The sequence below is a fragment of the Anser cygnoides genome, chromosome 1, assembly GCF_040182565.1.
Source record: "Anser cygnoides isolate HZ-2024a breed goose chromosome 1, Taihu_goose_T2T_genome, whole genome shotgun sequence".
Lineage (NCBI taxonomy): Eukaryota > Metazoa > Chordata > Aves > Anseriformes > Anatidae > Anser > Anser cygnoides.
This window is the reverse complement of record NC_089873.1, coordinates 201,878,381-201,897,263: the sequence shown is the minus strand read 5'-3', so window position 1 is coordinate 201,897,263 and position 18,883 is coordinate 201,878,381. Positions and strand designations below refer to the sequence as shown.

Below are 18,883 nucleotides of genomic sequence, written 5' to 3'. Positions count from 1 at the left end.
CCCACGCGGTTTGCACGCCGTCGCTCTGCCATCTCCTTAGCAACTCGGAGCAACCACAGCACAGAGCCACACAGCCCCCGGGGGCTGCACTTCGCTATTTATAGGTAGTCGAGCCTGGATGAAAATTTCCAGAGAGCTCTGGTAAGGCCTCTGCAGGCAAAAAAAAAAAAAAAAAAACCCTTACGGGTCCTGCTGGAGGGCCTGGCTTGGTACCACGTCTCAAAGCCCTGCCCTTCGCACGGTGCTCAACCCTTGCGGTGAAACACATTCACTCCGATGCATAGCAAGGATTTTCTGTTTACGTAGCTGCTAATTAACCTTTCAAGAATCATCTTCTCTGTAACCCAGGTTAGGAAGTGAGATGCAGGTGCAAAAACAACAGCCTGGGGTAATATCGTGTTGTAACAGGCGAAGTCTCAGGGATGATGCCATGTCTGTGGTTTTTTCATTTCAGGGGTACGGCTTAGTGAGATCTTAGCAAACAGGGGAGGAAAATATTTTTTCAGAGCTTTGTGGTTAGCTTTTTTAAATTATGTTTCTCAAGTAGAATTCTACATTGAAAACAAGATTTAATCACTGGTTATATTGCTTAGTGTTGCTCTGCAAAGGTTTATTGATTCAGCGTTTCCCTTAGTCATGTGGCTGAGAAATGAAGTAAGGGACGTGCGGAGGTGCTAAGAGCGAGTCAGAGTATTAAAGAAATAAAGGATAATCCATTAAAATGTGGTGGGTGGTGACCCTGAGCAAGACACCCGTTTTCATGAACACTTTATGTATGCTGAGCTAAAAACTAGGTGAGATGCAGGAAGTAATTTCGTAATTAATGAGAGATAATGCCTCTTTTAGATGGATCTGAGGAGCATGTTGGAGATCTCAAAGCTACCATATCTACTTCTCTGACAGCTTCGTACTTCTTTACCTGGGCAAAATAATAATGAAAGACTTAACATAATGAAAGTTAGGGCAGTGGATTTTTTTTTTTCCTTTTTAAACCTGTATATGGACCTTGGGTACCATTGTAGGAAGATTTCGTGTCCTGATCCTAGGGCTTCCCTCCCAGATTTCCCTCATACCCCGCATTCCTTTCCAGTGGCTGCTAATGGGAAAAGCCTTGGAGGAAATGTCATTCTGCTTTTAAAATAGGTTTTGGTGTCTCAGATTCATCGCTGGAATAGTTCTCCTGGATGCTGTGGTGAGAAAATGATGTTTGTCTTGAACTGGAGGAGGAAGGGAAGACCAAAGCACCGTTTAACCTGCTTCGGTTGGCAGGAATGTGGGAATTGCATGCTTTTGTGTGTGCTCCTGGGTGGAGAAGGAGCCTCAATGAGCAACAAGAACATGGGGAGGTAAAGACACACGCTGGATAGGCAGGCTGATTGACAGGCCAGCTGGTGGAGATCTGTAATTGGAAATTCATTGCACATAAATCTTCTAGTACTTATCCTGAGACATGGGAAGGAGAATATCTGAGCTCTGAAGCGCTTAACTCTTTCAGGGCCATCTGGGCAGATGTTCAGCTTGCAAAGTAGCAAGACTGCTAAAGTGTTTCCCTTTAAAGAGTTTGGTTTTTGTTGCAGGGAGAAGAACGCTGGTGGAAGGAAAAGCCACCATGTGCTCCAAGTGATAGCATTTAGGTGAACAGCTTTAAATATTTAATGTTTATTTCTTTTACAGTTCAGCTTCAGATTGTCTTGGAAAATTCATCTTCGTGTTTGGTGGTGAACACATTTTGCCTTTACAAAACGCATCTTGCACGTGTTGCCTGCCAATTTCATGTCTGATTTACCTGATTTGTGTCTCCACATTGGTGGGCTTATTGTGTGTTTGTCCATGTGCCAGCAGGCTCTGCAACTGTATTTTAAGAGGTCTGTTCATGTCTAAATATTTATATTCTTTTCCATGAGGCTGAGACTGATTGTATGTACTAGAAACTATGTCCCTGCACCCCCTTCTTCCCCCAGTCTAAGTGTGTTTTTGGTACATTTTCCTCCTCACTTGATTTCAACACTCCAGTGGTTTCCACTATGCAGTTTTGAATGTATAATTGGTTTCTGGTGACCACATTTTTTCTCATTTATTTTGGTCTGCCTCTGTTCTGTTACACACATATTTGTCTCTCCATTAATGTCAATGTGAATTACAGATGAAAAGCTAAGTGTAGATAAATTAGTAACCACGCAAAACGGAAGGCGGCATTTAACTTTCTGAATTATTTGTGTGGGCACAGGACAGCTAATGAATACCTGAGGATCCGAACAAACGAGCAGCGCTGGGACGCAGGGCTCTGCTGTCGAGGCGGTTCGCGGTGGGGTGGCTGGGGAGGGTGGGGAACATACAGGGGCCAATGCAACCATAAAGGCTTTTAACACCTACACTCCTGGCAAGTGTGGTGGGTAGATGGGAGCGCGGGTTGTGGTTCTGGAGCCAAAAAACATGCTTGCCACGTACAATAAATAGAAGACTGAGTTGTCTCCACCTCGGTCCGTAATGCAGTGAGATTTCTCTCCACCCTTAAAATGGTGTAAAAATGTCCAGAATGGTGTTTCTCACCGTAAAACTCCGGTGTTTGGATTAAAGCCTTCCTTCAAGATGGGCCATGTTCTCTGCTTCGCTGCCTGTGGTAACATTTTATTCATTTATGTCAGGAGAAACCCTTTTGTCTTCAGCTGAACAACTGCTTTGCTTGCGGTGCCCTGCAGAAGCATTACAAGAGATTCCCTTAAAGGGAAGCACTTGGCTATTTTCTGAGCTCACTTTCAAAGTACTCTGAATTAATTATAAATGAGTAAAGCCGTCTGGCTCTTGATTACACAATTGCCTATCCTGGATTGCCTGTAATGAAATGTAAGCTGGCCGAATCGTGGTAAAACGGAGGTGCTTTTCCTCCCTCTCTGTCTTATGATCTGAGCTATTCTCAGATCTACTGTCCTGATTTCTTTCAGGCAGCAATGCTGTCAGTCTTAAATTTCCTCCTCTTTCTCCCTGCTATCCTATTTTTATTAGGCTTCCCTTTGGCTGCACTTACTATGCCTATACACTGTTGTAATTTCCATTGGAAGTGGTTAACATGCATTGGTACAGCGCCTTTTGCGCTGAACTATCCCGATGCATTTTATTTATTTAAAGGATTCTAAGTGCATGTAGTATCTAAGTGTTTGACAAACACATAAAAATCCACAGAAGTCAGGCACTTAGCTGCCCTGAGAGGATGGCTTCCCTGCTGCCTCTTCCAGGAACATCCATAAACCCAATTACTCGCGTAGTTTAGTAACTGAATTCTGTGCTTTGTATACGGTGAACCCTGATCTGTCCTCTCCATCATTTACCATAACAAGAACCTCACAGGGTGTGCTGTGTACTGTCCCATCCCTGTCTTTTTCTGCCCGTGTTTTTGCGTAGTGCTAGATACTGTGGGCAGCACTTCTTCCTTTTGCCACGTTTTCACTGGGTCACCAGATGGGATGTGAGCTGGCTCAGTGCAGGGAATGACCTGGATGCCTTTTGCCCTGAAGTTTTTGCTCTGGATAAAAGAGCAGGAGCAGTGCTAAGGAGCTGTAAACTCTTGTTTTTACAGCACTGCTATTACAGTCCAAACCTGAGTTTTGGAGTAGAGGACATTGAGCGCTAACAGAGTCGAGCCACGCCACACGTGGTGGCGACGGAGCTGCTCCTTGCTCTGTCCCAGCCCTGCTCACGGCCTTCAGCTCGCTGAGGAAGGATGGGTTCAAAATGGCTTAGGACAACAGTGACCATCTTTTCCAAGATGCAAAGAGTGCAACAAATTTATTCCCCCCCGCTGCTCTTCTCCTCTCTTCCTTGTGTGGGTTTAGGGAGGTGAAGAAGTGCTAGGGAAATGCAGTAATCTGTAGTTTTTCATCTCTTGTAAGAATAACGTGGAATTGTCGAAGGATAATGGATTCTCCTGACCTTTGGTTTTACACCTTTGATGGGGATAGTAAGCCAGTGGCATGACGGTCCTCCAGGCTGTTGGCTCAGAGCTGTCTTGAGAAGTAGTCTGTACCCACTGAGCTCCCATCCTCCCTGCCTGTGGGATTTGATTTGGGATCATGACTACTGCCTGCTCCCAAACTGCCGGGTAGCTGATGCCTGCCTGTTACTGTGCCAAACTCGGAATCATCTCCACCAACGTTAATTTGGAGGGGAACGCCTGATTCCTTATTGTCTTTCCCTTATACTGGGCAGTTCCTTCCTCCTACCACTGCACCAAGATCAGACCATCCCACTTGCCTTCTTCTCACCAGGTGCTGCATTTTATCTCCTCCTCCCTTCCAGCTCCCGTTGCCAGGACCTCTAGCCCTGATGGTGCTTTTGTGGAGCATCCCCAGCCTTCAGGGCTCGTTCCTGCGGCTTGGCTTTGATAAAGACATCAGCCCTGCCAGGTTTAGCCTCCAGCAACCATGGCAACCAGCCTCGCAGCCTTTGAAGGAGTAGTCCTAAGCACAAGTCTCTTTAAACATCCATGCAGTTCGCTTCAGGAGTCCTCCCCAAAATGGATGGGAATTGTCACTTGACAGCATTTAGCAAATAGGGCAGAACTCGGAGAACATCTGCTCTGAAGATGACAAAAAGAGTTGAAACTATAAAGCAGTTACGTTAATCTGCTCTCTCCTAATAAAGGGTCCATCAGTCTGGCTATGCTGGAAACCTGTTAGAAAGGTACGGTCTGTAAGGGTGGTGTGTCTGTTTATTCCTTACCCTTTCTCTGTAAGGGGTAATTGTGGCCTGTACAGGCAAATCGTAGATGATGAAGTATTTGTCAAAAAGAAAAAAAGAAGAGCTTCAATGAGAGAAGTGATACCAAAACAGTGGAAAACAAGGCTTCAGAAGAGAGATTTAGATTTATCATCTTACTTACTCAGCCTTCAACTGATACCTTTGAGCTACAGCTTGACCAGAGACCTTCAGAGATGCCCCTGAAATGGGGAGGTGAGCTCGGTGGCACGGGCAGTCCTCACCTCCCGGTGTGCCCGAAGACCTCCCACAAGCTGCACCGGAGTCGTCCACGTGTAACAGGGAGTGCTTTCAGCTGCTCTGGCGTAACGTCTATTCCGAAAATGCGACTTGATGAGGATTTTGACTGCTTGACCACAGTGACGGGGTTGCGGTGGTGGAATGTGCCAACGCACTTCATGCTGGGCTGAGCTGGCTTGCAAAAGACGCTCAGAAAAGTTGGTGCTAAAATAAAACTGGAGAAGGAATAAAGTATGCAAGCTTGCAGTGAGCAGGAGACAGAAATCCTAGGCATTTGCGATCTCTTGCCAAATCCATCCATCTCTTTTCCCACATTCTCTCTCCATTTCTGAAGAATGATGCTTAGCAGTTACTTTCTGTCTTCAGAAGTAATAGATGTGAGCAGCTGTGACGTGGCAGGGTTTTACATTTAAACTGTTATTAGCATGTGTTGGAGGTATATATTCAAGCAAAGTGACACTTAAAATACATTCCACATTGTATGCCAGCATCCTATAGAAAGGCCTGACGGATCAGTAACCAAAATTAGCTATGGAGCCATATCATTATAATACGTTGTGTTTTTTTTTTTCCCTGTGGAATCGCAGACCACTACATAGCAATTTACTTAGGTACTTGTAATGCTTTTATTCGTACTTATTTTTCCCTCCCCGGTATCTGGGCCCATGTTGGTGGTTTTCCAGCAGGGAGGTGCTGGTGTGCCCTGACCAACCAAAGGGTTTTTCTGGCTACATGTTAGGATACCAGTCTCTCTCTGCCTTTGAGGCAGCTTCATCCCAACATCGCCCTGCCAGACCAGCAGGGGAACGAGTTCCTTGCTGCACGGGAAGAACTGAAGCTCAGTAACGCCGTCGGGACAGGGAAGGGAGACTGGAGGTGTGGTGTAGAAAAGCTGTTTGCCAAGAGCTGTCCTCCTTTAGCGCTCCATGCAAATGCTGCCCCTGCCCTTGTGAGCAGGGTGGGGGTGGGAGGCAGGTCCCGTAACCCTGAGCATGCTGTGGGACGTGGTGCCATCCCAGGGCCAGGCAGCTGCCCCGGGAGTCGCCCTGCACCGCCTGCCTGGGGAGCCAAGGGCTTGCAGTTAAGAGGTATGAATTTCTTCCAGTAATTTTTCTTTTCTTTCAGTTCATTCTGGAAGGAGCTCCTTCCTTCCCAGTAAATTACAGGTATTTCTAGTCCGAGTGCCCCAGCTAGCTGTAAACAAGCCTGCCTGGGTGGTGTGGTGGCCTTGAAGTCACGATATCAGATGCTTTATCATGATATGGTCAGTGGTCAGAGCCCGCTGCGTCCTGATTAGATTTATGTGGTCTGTGCTGGTATTTGTAGCTTCACTGATGGGAGCAGCAATGCTCTTCAGCCTAGGTTGCAGTTAGCTTAGGTTTGCTTATCTGTGCTGTAGTCAGATCTCAGGTACAGCACCAACACCTTGCTAGGAGGGAACGAGCATCTCAGGTGGGAAAGGTGAGAAATAACCTGTTGCTTTTTGAGATTGTGCTTGGTCTTACTTCACGGTACTTTTCTTGGGAGGGTCTGCTTTGTACCCACGCACTCAGGAGTTAAAATATGTGAAAATGACATGCAGCAAGGTAATTTGGTGAGCTGAAACAAGAGCCTTTGTAGTCAGCAGTGAAAAGAAGGCACCCTAAAAAGTTCAAAAATCATTTGTACGGAGGCGGAGGAGGTGCTGAGATTGAAAGGAAACTTTAAGCAATGCTGGTGCATTTTAACACACTGGATGCCAAGCTTGGGTCTCCTGTGGGCTGCAGAAGATGCCAAGCCCCACTCTCAGCGCTGACTTATTTCTTCAGCAGGCTTTCAGGATCCTCCATAGTTGCAGAGAAGTGTCTGCCCATGCTTTTGGAGCATGGGGCCCTGAATTTATGGAAATCTGAGGAGCCCAGCAGATGAACCAAGAGTGCCTGCAGGTGGACCTGCGAGCTTCGTTTTTGGATCTCAAGACCTGAGGAAAGTTTCGGGAAGAAAACGTGTGCTGGTGGAGGGAGGGACCTGACAGGCACCACACGCATCCTGCTGGCCCGTACACCGCGGCAGTGCGAGGTCCTGTTCGCTCTGCAGATCTCGCCTTTGGAGAGGTTCTGGGCAGCACCAGGGCTGGGACAAGGTTTCCTCACTCCCAGATCATCTGGCTCAGGACTGATTGTTTTGGCTGAGGGTGCCGTGACCCACTTGCATTTAGTGGGGCTGTGCGGGCACCCACCAGAGAGCTCAGGTAGTTGAAACGGGAGCCACGGCTCCGTTTGGGTGCACTGGGCATCCCTCTGTGACTGGAGGGTAAAAACCCAGCCCTACAGCCTGGCTGCTGCAAGTTCCTAAAACCCAATTTTCAAATGGGAAATTGGCCTTTTATCCTTGGTGCTCAACACGTCGTAGTGCAGAGCATCAGTCAGCTGAACTTCACCGTGGTTTATTGTGTAGTTGTAAATCCTAATTTTTCGACTAACCTTCTCTGATGTTAAGTGCCTTCACTAGTAGTTTTTCCTTTATTTTATTTTTTGTTTCTGGCTTTTTGTGTTCATTCTGTTTATAAAAATGTAATTAGAAATTAAAAAGAACAAAAGAAACCTACAAGCCAACTGATGGAGATTGACATGAATTGTCATCTCTTGAAACCGTGTGCAATCCAAAGCTCTGCAACCTGATACACATCCCCTTCATTTGGTAAATATTTAAAATATCCACAGAGAGTTTTTCGCATTCTTGAGCAAAGACCACATTGCCATGTATTCACCAATATTTCTAAGTATCAGTGTATCTTTGAAGCCAGGGTTTATTTAGTTAAATGTTTCTCTTTTTTTAATTTCTAGTATTTATTGTACGATATGAAACCCGATATTAAAGGGTTAGGCCTATCAATCGATTTGCCTTTTAATAATCCAAATAAGTATATTAAAAAGAAAATGTAAGCAACTTTAAATATGCCAAGGGCTGTAGTCTTTGAGAACAGGAACAGTTGAATCGGAAGGTTTAGATAATGAACAGAGTTGACAATGCCTGTAATAAAGTGGATTAGCTGCTACAAATTGTTTTACACCGTGTATCCTTACGTAGCTAATCTCCCATGTTTGCAGTTTCTGTCAGAGGTTCTTGAGGAGCACCCGGCTAGGTTGTACTTCTCCACAGAGCCTTGTAAATGCTGATGCTTAATACAGTTTTTGAAGGAGAAAAAAAGAAAAATCTTTATAGCTTTTCCTCTGGGTGCTGCCCCATTAGCAGTCATTAGTCCCTGCCTTCAAGTAGTAAATACTGACTTCTTTCTCTTTTGGTAGCAGCTCTTTTCCTTTGTTAGCTCTCTCCAGCTCAGGCTTTTGTTAGGTACCCATTACGGCTTCTGTAGCATTGTCTTTTTTCTCAGAATTTGCTTTTATTCACATGGAAGTCATGTTCTTCCTCCAAATCACATTAAGGCAAAAGCACGCTGTCCTGTGGTTTATCAACCTGGTGTCACTGGAGGCCGCCTCTGCTCGGAGAGGTTTCCAGCCTCCTCCTGCTGCCTCCAGCAATACCAGTGGCACCAGCGTGGGGGCGGTTGGGAACTGGGACCTCTGCAGTGGCACTCACAATTGTTTCCTTTGCCCAGAGGTAAACCGATAACGTGGGCTGATCCCGGTGCATTTGGTTACTTTGAGATATGTTTTCTGTCCGTTTTTCTCCACACCCGCGGGGTGTCCTTCTGTGCAATTCCCCACTGGCTTGAAATGTTCTATGAAACTGGGACTGTAATTCTAATCAGGGAATTATATTTGACTTTTTTTCTAGTAAAGTGGATTATGTTTTTTTTTTTTTATTTGGAATAAAACCTGTCAGCATAGACACATGCTTATTTTTTTAAGTAGTGCAGGAGCTCTTTAAACACCATAGATTGTGCTTTGGCTCATATTTAAAGGTAGACTAGGATGATGCTGATATTTTTTTATTTTTTTTAAGGAACAAATAGCTTGACTTTCAAAATATGTCAAATTTAGTTGCTTGTGTTTGAAACAAGAACTGTCTTCGCAGTTAAGGGACTTGAAAAGCCTGGAATCAGTTCCCTGCTATTCTCCAACACTTCTTGCATCTCCTTGGGGAGGCAGTTTAGGCTTTCAGTGTTCAAATCATCATCTCTAAAATGGGGATAATAAAGACTTTCCTAGTGCCTGGGAGTGTTGAGATGACAGATCGACTGATGGATCCTTTATGGGTTCTAAGAGCACTTACGATCCCCTGTGCAGTTGTAAACCTCAACCTTTCCCAAAATGCAGCTACCCACTGGACCTCTTCAGCCTGGATGTATTCAGTGGATTATGTTATTACAGTGTTTTTCTGTGAAAATAATTTGATTGCCGGGGTGAGCTTTCCCTGCCTTTTGTCAGATGGGGCTTGAGGTATCCAGCAGCTCGTGGAGAAGAGAGCCATAGCCAGGTGCCCCTTGAGAGCATGTCCCTTATTTGCAAGACTTTCCTGGAGCCCCTCTGCGGTCCTGGTGGCAGCGTGGTTTTGTGCAGCTCAGGCTCTCATGGAAGGAGGGCACTTCTCCTCTGGCAGGTGGGTTGTGTATGCTCTCACATCGAGAGGTGATGCAGAGCTCTTGCAAAGTGCTTTGGTCCCTTGCGAAGAGAAGCATAATATACGAGGTTGAGGCCACTTTTGGGGATGCTCAACCAATTCACGTTGCCTCCAAATTTAGAATAGGGGACTGAAGGGCAAATGTAATTTTTTAGACTCTGGACGGTGAGGTTACTGTTACCAGTGATCTTTGATTCTCATTTTAAATCCTTCATCTGGACTGTGTTTGATGTGCTGCAGCGCTGGGTCAATAACAGCTATGGAGCATGAGGTTCTGCAGCATTTTCGTTGACGTCCTGCAGATGTTTCTGTGTTTTGCCCTCATTCAAATTCTGACCCAGCATTTCACTGCTCAGTGCTGCGTTACTTAGGGATATTTCCTTCCTGACCCTTCCTGCACCAAAAAAAAACAAGTCAGCTAGATTAAATGTGTGAAGTCAATAAATGTAAAGAACAGCATCTTCATCAAGTGTACAGGAGCCCGGAGTGACGGTAGCTCAAGAAACATGGACTTTGTCTGCATAAGCAATTTACTGGTGCTCTTTTGGGTCTTCCCATGTTAAAAAAAAAAAAAAAAAAAAGCCTTTGGCTTGTGATACCTGGTGGGACGGTTGACGACTGCTCAGAATATCTGCATAATCCACATTGGTCAAACTGTAAAAGATCTTACTAAGCATCATAAAGAATTTGTGACAAACATTGTGGCATTTGGAGCTACTACTTGTAGTCACTGACTAGCAGGATTTCATCCTGCTCTTGTTTTTTGTTTTTTTTTTTTTTTTTCTTCCCTTCCTCAGCTAGAATCGTAACCTTAGCATTATTTAATTGGAGGCTTTTTCAGTTAATTAATTTAACTCTTCACTGCCTTTAGTAGCATGGTTTTATGAGTATTTTTAATTGATCTTACTCATACAGAAACGCAATCTCGCATTAATTTAACAAAATGGATTCAAGTCACTGGTCAACCCAGCTGTTCAGTCAAGGATCTTGCTCAGTGCTATTTATTAGGTTTGGTTTGAAGGTTATGGCTGCCCCAGAAACAAAAAAGCAAAAGCGACTGCTGGTACTAAAACCCTGTATTTGTAAGCAGGTTCACTGCTGGATGTTGTTAGCTTGCATTTGTCCTGGACCTAGCAAATAAAATTGTTTTTCTTTGCCTTCTCTCACTGCTGACTTTCACAGACAAGCAGAAATCTGGAAAGGGGAAGGGGCATTCTTAACCTGAGAATTTCGGGCAGGTTGGATTTAAGCAAACCACCCATTTATTCTTTGATTAATGGCTTGCAGGCAGTTGGCTGTGGACTGTATTGTATTAATTTGTGACGGCAAGAGTTAATGCTAGTAATTGCATTTCCTCTATAGAGAGAGCCTGTAGTAGATTGTTTTTACGTGGCAATCTGTGATTGATAGATCAGGGAAAACAGGAGCAAAGAAGGTTACTGCCTCCCAACCACTTCCCCCTTCAAATTAAAATAATTCCCAATTTGTAGGGCGCCTTGCAGCACGTGCTGTGGGAATGAAGCAGTAAACACACTAGGCTGCATTCCCTTAGAGCGGCGAACCTCTTGCTGCATTTCTTTCACCAAACCAAACAAGTCATGTTGTTGGGAGTCCATTTGAAACAAGCGTGCTGGCGAAACAGCCCCCAGACCCCTTCAGCAAACTTCCTGTACGCCAGGCGGCGGACCTGATGAAAGAGCCCGTTTGTGAACCTTTGGATTCCTTCCATTGATTTGTAAATCCACTTTAATAAAGTCCTGGCGAAGCTAGTGAAATGAGCAGCCGATGTTCTGCTTCTATCAAGTTTCTAACAAATATCTGATGCAGCTTGTGTCACTGGCGCTGGCACATGCTTTTCTGTTTTTTTTTTTTTCCCGTGTTGGATCCTTTTGAGACCGGGGGAGTAGGGAAACAGGAGGGGGGAAAAAAAACCCGCAGCCTCCATCAGCCACAAATTACATGGCTGCTTTATTTTTCAGTGCTGCTAAAACTCAGCTTATTTAATATCGATCATACCAAGGAGCCAGCGAAGTACAGTGTTAATTGGGTCCACTGGAATTCCGGCCCCCTGGGACCAAGAGCTTCCAAGGCTGGGAGGGCGGAGGGAGGCAGGCGAGGAGGAGGGGACCCGCTGCGCGCCGCATAAAATCTAAGTGCACCAGACACCAAGGCTTCTGCTTGCGTCGCTGGAAAGCAGTCGCGGCGTTTCCCACCCACCCCCCTTTCAAAAATTAAGCAACTCATTTCATTATTATTTTTTTTTTTTTTAAGTCCGGCAGCTCATCTTGAATTAACAGCTCCTTTCTTTTTCTGTTATTTTTCTTTCCTTCTCTTTCTTTTTTTTTTTTTTCTTCCCCCTTTGCGGAGTCTTTTTTTTTTTTTTTTTATTGTTTTCTTCTCCTTTCTGCAAAGCTGCAAAAGCTCTGCTTTGAAAACTGCTGCCCCAGAGTGCAGTTGCTTAGCTGTCCTGTCAGCATTGTTCTAATGCTCATTCCATATGTATGTCACATAGGAGCAGTACCCTCCTCCTCCTCCTCCTCTCCCTTCCCCCAATCCATGCATTTGATTTTTTTTCCTTCCTAAAGACTGATTTTTTTTTCCCAAGGAGCTCGGAAACAGGGAAATTCAAACTGAACGATCCTGTGCTGTGGTTAGTTCTGCAGCCAAGACCAGATTTCTCTTAGAAAAAGTGTTTGCTCTGTTCCTTCTTTCCCTTGCTCCCTCTTTTTTCTTCCCCGTAAACACAAAGGCTTTAAAAACCTAAGATCTGTAGTTCTTTTTGCTTTTGCTTGTTACCGTGACAGCATGTATCTCTGTTGCTGAAGAATGAAGCAGGCAGGCTGGAGTTTTTTTATGTTCAGTGCTTTTGGGACCACTAAAGAGAAGTCCGCAGAGAAATATGTACAGCAACTGTGCCAACTGAGTTTCTCGTGCCTGTTATCTGTCACTTACTCTGACTAAAAGGTAAGGGATTCTTCTTTTTTTCTTTTCTTTTTTTTTTTTTTTATTGCTAAAGTCTTTGTGCATTGTTTGTGCAGTCATTTGACATGTGCAACTAATTGGCTGGTGAGGGAGGTGGGTTATGAAGATTTCTGTGTTAAGGTGTTAACAGATCATCCAGGCAAAGCTCTTTACATCCAGAGGAAGAAAAGTAATCTTTTTTTTTTTTTTTTTTTTTTTCCCCCCTTTTTCATCTCAAATGGTTCTTCCTGCCTGACTCGCCCCTGATTGAGACATAAAGCTGGGGCATTATCACTGCTGCTTATCTTTCCTGCTCCTCTTTCTCTACCTAGGAAGCACACGCAGGGCTGGTGTGTGCGTGCGCATGTGTGGGGCAAGGCATGCACCCTCGTACATGGGCAATGCCTGGCGGCGTGCACATTCTCCTCTTTTACTGTAACTAAACATCTTCAAGCACTCTTTGCAAGGTAAGAATGCCTTAGTTCAGCACGCTGCAGCTTATGCCTGTTTAAAATTATTACTTGGATTACAGTGCATACTGTGGAAAGTTATTAGTTTCCACAGAGACCAATTTAATTGGGGGTATGTGTGCAGCGGTTCTGGTCCGTGCTTTACACATACTACTTACGGGAGAGTATGAAATGGTTTTTTTTTTTTTTTCCTTAGCTCTTGTGAAGGGTGAAGTTTACACTTTCTGTTCAGCGTAACAAATGAAGTTACAGCTGAAATTGAATAAAGCTGCAGAGAAGCATAGCCTTACAAGGCTTTTCAACTCAGCCCTGATAGTCAGAAGAGAGTTTAATAAAATATTTTTTGCACTGCGTTGCAATGTGCAGAAATGTCAGTGGGAGGGCATCTTTGCCAACCCAAGTAGTAGCAAGTGATGCCTGGACTGGATCTTTATATCGTTTCTGGGGTAGAAACCTACTTAATCCATAACGTTGGGGTGCTTTGCTTTTTTTTTTGCATGTGTGTGTGCTGTATGCATCTTTCAACAGCCTCCCTCTTAGTTCAAGAGGGCTTTGTTTTATGAAATGTGTTTTAGCTTTGCAGACAGGAGAAGTGCACTCGGTAGCTGTCCCCTTAGCTATGACACAGTGCATTATTTGCCATTTTGGAGGAGGCTTATTTTTAAGACTTGCTTTGGTTTCTTCCTAGGTATTTCTGTTCTGTCTTACTTACTGTTAGTTCTCTGACTGGAAAATGCATCTTAAGGGTATTTGTTTCTCATGCTTTATAGTAATCAGTAGCTGAGACAGTTGAGCAACCTCCTTTACTGATTTTGCCTTACCTTGAATGTTGTCTCGCGTATTTGACTAACTAGGAATGCCACCACATATGTAATTAGTTCTGTTTAAAAACAGTCTGAAAATCTGAAGTGTGAAGGAAGAGAGGAAAGTCCTGTCTGAAGGCATTAATTTCTTTCTTTACAGTAGCTGTTTATAATGTCGCTGTTTATAATGTCATTTCAGAATCAGATATTTCCCAACACATGCTCTGTGACTGTATTTTCCCATGATTGTTGCTTTATATCAGCACTGAGAAAACAGTCATTTAGATAACAGGTTTTCATTGACATCCTTTTTATAATATAGAAAGGAAGAAGCAGTAATAAGTTAAATTGGCATCTGCTAATTATGCTGAATACAGATTGTGAGCTCTGCAAGTCGTCCCTTGCCTTAATGCTGTTAGCATATTTTAGCACTGGCAACCAAAGGAAAGAAATTTGATATTTTTTTTTAAAGATGACTTGTGAAGAAATGTGAAGTTTTTTTTTTTTTTTTTTTTTTTTTTCCTAATGTTTGTGTGCCGTTGTTAGAATGGGGAGAGCATCACATGCCGTTTAGTGCTTGGTAAAATTGATTAAAGATCACAGAGACATTGACTTGTCTGGTGATCACTAGAATTGATTTTGACCCTTGGTGGCAAAACCATGGTTGTCAGACACGTAACTTGGTCTCTGGACAGGAAAAGTTTGAATGTTTCTTAGTGACCAAATGCCTGATTCTTTCAGGTCCCTGAGAAATAAATCATTTTGTTATGAAAGTAACAAAAGTAGCTTCTTCGTACTAAATGGTGACTGTGGTCACCTCACGACACGAACGGGAGCCTTGGGCACCCAAGGCGGTGGAAGAGCCGCCGCGGTTCTGCCAGACGTGCTCATTTCTTCCCCGTGCCTTCTCGCTGTGCCACGCCATCCCATCCCATCCCAACCGTGGCACTGGGCGAGGGCTGAGGATCCACCACCACCACCACCACCACCACCACCACCACCACAGCACCGCGCCGCTCGGGTTGGCCGTGCCGGGGGACACGCTCCGGCCCTGGGCGCCGCTGGCAGCGGCAGCAGAAGACCTGTGAGCGGTTGTGGTGGGCCAGCCACTAGAGGGGAGACAAGAGCTGCGGTATGGTAATGTGTGTCACCACCGAGCGCTCGGCATGATGATGTCTACACAGCGGTTTGCAGCGTACGGTGGAAACGTCCGACCTAACTTGGGTGCTCTGGATGCTGGGAGCAGCCCAGTGGTGGCAGCGCGGGGCGTAGCATGGGCTGATGCGGCTCCTCTTCCTCGAGGAGCACCGCGCTTCTGGGGTAAATAGCATCCAGTTGCACTTTTAGATGTAGAAGTTATATCTATGTTTTGTCTGTGCTGGAAGCTCCGTGGTTTTCTGTGCCGGGAGCTGCCGGGTCGTTGCAGCACCCAATCTCCCTGCTCCCAGCTTGGGTGGCAGTGGTCCCTGCCTCGGGTGTCAGGCTGGAGCTCTATAACTACCAAGTTATAGGTACAGGCATCTTTTTGCTGAGAACTTGACAAAAGCGGGAGGCTGTAAGTTTTTCTGTTTGCTTCTTGCAGCTGTAGGTGACCACAGCACGTTCATAGAGTGCTTTAACTGGAGTTAGTGGTGGGTGGCTCGTACGCGTTGGCTCAAGATCTGAAAAGTGTTGAATGAAATGTCTCTCCTGCCCTTCCTGGCTGTTTGAATCTTCTTCCCTATGATCATACCCCACATTTTTGCCAGGTAATGATTTGGCACATTGAACTGCTGTAAGTTGTTTCGTCCTTTTCTAGTGGATGGGTATTATGAGCAAGCAGTGCCTTGGGTGGTGGTGGTGGGCACACCGGGAAGCATCCTGCACCTGGAGCTGTGGGGCTGAGGGACGGGGGGAGAGCTCCTGGTCAGTGGCTCCTCCAGGTCAAGGTGAGGTTTCCTGGGACAGGGAAGTGCAGGAACCACATGCTTTCAGTACCATGTGCCATGTTACAGCAGTGGTCTGCATGTAAGCATAATTTTGCTAAAAGTGATGTCAAGAGTCTTTTTAATAAGACATTATGATTTTGGCTTCAGTTTTAGGTTTCTTTACTCTCTTATGTGTATGTGTGAAATGCAAAGCATATTTAATGAACAAATACTTCAGATGTTTCCAAATTAATTAAAAACAGCTCCACATCTGGAAAAAATCCAGTACCTTTCATGGATGGCTTCAACTTCATGTTTTCTTCCTCTTGTGAGAAGCCCTGAGACTATCCCCGTGCGGATGCTGGTGAAAGCTGGAGCAGTAGAATCCAGGCTTATTTTACAAAAGAGAGAGAACTGAAGCCCATAGAGATCAGTGGGATCTCAGCCTTTATTCCAGCAATCTCTGGATAAAACCTAAAAATATATGGAATTTTATAATATGATATGCCTATGCCTGGTCAGATATTGTCAGGGTATACTGGCTGAAGGTAGCTGTGCAAGTCTTAATTAGAATGTGTTGTTTCTCATGGGTTTAACTGCTGTTAATTCATGCAGATTTCAGTGAGACTTGAATTAGGCCCCAGAAACAAAAAAGCGTTTTTATAGTGAACTTTTTTTTTTTCTTCTCCCTTCTCTTTCCCCGAAAGTAAATAAAATGATCAGATTTTTCTCTATGGGAATGTTGTGATTTAAACTGACACAACTAAGTGACCTAAAGATAGGCTTATTGCATACATAAAAAATGCAGGGCTGGGTTGTTTGAACTGCATTAGCATCAGAATGAGAAACGGCAGGGTGAGTTGGCTGAGGTGGCCATGCAGAACTGGGGAGGGCTGTTCTTTGGAAAGCCTCTGAGCTGGGAATTCTTTTCTGAGCCATAAATAAATAAATCTGCGTCCTGAGCAATTAATGAATACAGAAGTCTGAGCAACTTTAAGCTGTTTGGGATATTTAAAAAACCCATATGCTGCTTTTGTTAGTGTTGTTGATTTCTATTGTTTTCCTATTATTGCCATTTTAAGGTGGGATTTTTTTCTGACCTTCTTTATTTTTGTTGAAAGATGCTGATGAGAATGTTTTTGCCAGCGCTGTACAAGAAAACCGCTGTGAAGTCCTACATCAGTTTCATCATGTGTTGCATGAAAATGCTGCCCCTGAAACTTTTGATCATCTGGCTACAGACCAGGATTGCAGAAAGATCAGTGCTTAGAGTACTTTGGGGTTGTCTTTGGGGTTGTCCTCTGGCTGCTCGTGCTGGTTACTCCAGCGGTGCCAAGAAAATTATCTTGCAGTCATCATACTGTGAGTGCATGTAGGGCTTTTCCGGGGGATCTTGGTGTGTTCTGCAGACCAAGACTAATTAAAACCTCACAACACTCACAGCAGGCAGTTAAGCATGAACCACAAGTAAGCAAGCTAAGACAGAGTGGTGCAGAGCTCAACTTTCTCCTGGCAGTGACCAGGTTACACAACAGAGTTCCCAATGAATGAAGAGGAGCTATAGGTGCCCTGTACCTCTGGAAATGGTGTTGCTGGTAGAGCCAGCCTTTTGGAGATAGCCTTCATGGAAGTCAGTATTTGTGGATTTGCACCCAGCAGCTGCATTTTAGAGATGAAACGAGTTCAGATCTCCTCACTTTAAAGCTTCTTTCTGATAAGTTCTCAGTGAATCTGCATAAGTAGTGGTATTTTGGAAGGTATTGAGATGTCCACTTCTTGCACCATGCTTAGACTTTCTAAATTTAGCAGCTTTTGTTGGGTTTTTAACTTTTAAGGATCATTTTGCGTTAAACAAAAAATGCCCAACTGATGTGCATTAGCTCTCACTAGAGTGTTGACAGGTTTTGACTGTTGCTGGGTTTTGATTTCATTGGTGTAGTCTTTCTAGGAATTCCAGCTCTGATGTGACCTTTGAGAGAGGATTGATCTTCTCAGGATCGCTGCTGTGGTCACTCCTGGTCTTAAGGCATTAGAAAAAGCAGTGCTGGAGAAGTGGGTGAGCTGGTACAGCAAAATGGAGCGGGGATGAGAAAGTTCACTTGCTTAATTGCTTCCAGTGTGCACAAGAGGATGCCTTTAGAGAAAATAACATTTTGAGCTAGTCTGGAAACCTGTTTATAAAATTATGGAGAGGGTTTAATGAAAGCAATCTAGAGGGAGATGTAGGGAAGCGTCAGATAATTATGGTACTACAAGCCAGATTTTCAGATACACAGATACAATGCAGAAATTACCATTAGGGCGTGCTGTACAAGTGGGATATATTGACAGAGAGAGAGAAAAAAGGACTAGTGAGAGAAAGCTATGGCCCTAATTTCTACAGCCTTTTAAGAAGATGTCTTAGGCATAGGAACCAGCTAAAAAGGTTAATCAGGCAGGATCAGTTTGTGTGGTCCGTGAAAGTGAGCTTCAGAGCTTGAGAGGAGGAAGCACCAGGCAAAGCTGCGAGGTGTTTCAGGAGATGAAGCTGCTTGTGGTGCTGAGAAATGAGGGTCTGCTCCACCATGGTCTGGAAGAGGGGAGGTGTGAGAAAGGCGACAGAATTTACTAGAGATGTAAACATTTCTGAAATGATAGGAGACCCCCCAGAGCAGTGTGGGTGGAAAGGGAGAGGTAGACAAGTTGCCTTAGGATCTGAGTACAGAGGCAATGAGGCTTGCAACAGGAAAGGAGTACAGCTTCTGAAAATCGAAGGGACAGGGCACCAAAGAAGCAGCAGCATGAAGACGATGGAGCCTTTTATACCATATAACTTCATGCTTGACAGCATCGGGTAGAGCATATGGAGTTGTATGACTGTGGGTGCCTTTGGGTAGCAGCTGGGAGTTGGGTTATTTACCACTTGGCTCCCTCGTCCTGAGGCCACGCTGGAAACCCTGTTCGTAGCTCAGGTTGTGTACTTTTATAAAGGGTGTTACAGTTGTGGAAAAGAATGAGCCAAAGGGAATTCAGTTCTGCCAGGACGAAAAGGTCACGGAGAAGATGACGGGCATCTGATGGAAGAAGCAGTAATGTTAAGGTATGTGCTCCTATTAAGCTGTGACACTTACTGGAAGGGAGGAATACCAAAGTTTGGTCATGAAGCGACGAGGTAGTGGAACCTGACTGGAACTGCTTTATATTCAGT

At 44.6% G+C, this 18,883-nt stretch overlaps 1 protein-coding gene across 11 annotated transcripts in view; it reads left to right on the top strand.

Annotated features, from left to right (window-relative positions):
• Positions 1–18,883, top strand: part of FAT3 (FAT atypical cadherin 3) — a 420,625-nt gene that overhangs the window by 56,812 nt on the left and 344,930 nt on the right. For 6 of the 11 annotated variants that reach the window (XM_066989902.1, XM_066989899.1, XM_066989901.1 and 3 more), the window contains exon 1: positions 11,480–12,519. The exons of 1 other annotated variant lie outside the window; for it this stretch is intronic. The gene's annotated coding sequence lies outside the window, so the exon portion shown is untranslated. Of the gene's footprint in view, positions 1–11,446; positions 12,520–12,848; positions 12,984–14,957; positions 15,110–18,883 lie in introns of those variants that run through there. 4 more of the 11 variants (XM_013178098.3, XM_066989904.1, XM_066989903.1 and 1 more) reach the window with 4 other exon arrangements.